Source organism: Phalaenopsis equestris, unplaced genomic scaffold (genome assembly GCF_001263595.1).
Source record: "Phalaenopsis equestris unplaced genomic scaffold, ASM126359v1 Scaffold000190, whole genome shotgun sequence".
Classification (NCBI taxonomy): Eukaryota; Viridiplantae; Streptophyta; class Magnoliopsida; order Asparagales; family Orchidaceae; genus Phalaenopsis; species Phalaenopsis equestris.
This window is the reverse complement of record NW_018164632.1, coordinates 274,828-276,100: the sequence shown is the minus strand read 5'-3', so window position 1 is coordinate 276,100 and position 1,273 is coordinate 274,828.

Here is a 1,273-nt window from a genome sequence, read left to right as displayed (position 1 = left end):
TACCACGAACCCGTCATCCACAGCTACTAGAACCCTAAGTCTACCTGGTCGAGAAGGTAGTCGACCCAACACGTCCTGAGATCCCCGGTCAACAATCCGTGAATTGCAACCTCGATAGCCCTAAGGTCAAAGGAAGGAAACTCTGTCATATGACTACAAGCTGGAGCTCCAAGAGATGGGACTTAGACCTCCCAAAATAGCAAGGATGCCTAAAGAAAGAAAGAGAAATGGAGATTCAAGTACAAAGCTAGAAACACTCCAAACAAAAGGACTTATACCCCACCTGGGTCGAGGAGCCTTCTAATTTCTTAGGCACACTAGACAACCACCTATAAAAGGTTATGCTAGGCCAGTCAGGTTGGAGAAGCACGGGGACTTCTCCTCGGTACATGGAAATATGAATGCAGTTATCTAGAGCAGTCCTAGATATTGTGGAAGCCCTATTAATATATGCAGGAAAGTAAAAGTTATAATTTTTAGATCCTAAATATTTTAATCCTAAATTTTAATAATCTTGAATATTTTATTTAGGATTTTATAGAAATTTAGGAATTTAAATCCTAAAGAGCTTATGTTATATCGTGAAATCCCAGATAAATCACAGAAAGAAAACAAGGAAAGACACATGCAACTGCAGACATGCAACATGATGTAAAGAAAGCAAAACAAGTCAGATCAAAATAATAAACAGGTCGGTGCCGCTAGGTCGGCAACATATTCCAGAAAAGAAAAAAAGGCGACCGGACTTCGCATATACATGCCCGGTCCTAATCCTATACATCAATATAAATTACAGAATTAAGATACAGGGCACAAGCATCTGCTCCTAGTTCCCTCCACGTGGTGCTCGTGCTAACGTCTTGGAACCCGTGCCCGTATCTTGTTTCTGCTATGAGACTCTCCTAGACTCTAAAAATACCTAGAGAAAAGAAAAAAGTGTCAGCGGGAAAACTCACATGCACATAATGTATCATGAGCCATGCCTTAAAAGTGGGGGAGCTAATAGCACCTGCAAGAAAAATTGTAAGAAATCATTACTTGCCCCCCTCCCCCGTAGCGGTACCTGTGTGTGTGTATAAAAGTAGGCATGCTATAAATAGGCATGACTTCTTGCAGAAAAGTGCCCTAACACACTACCATACATATGCAATATGCAGTGAAATATGCAGCGACATCACAAGCATAATGCAAAAGAAAGATATCTAGCTAGGGCAACCAATCAATAGAGAACAATAGCCAAGTATCAAAAAGGCTTCCTAGCACCCAAAGTCCT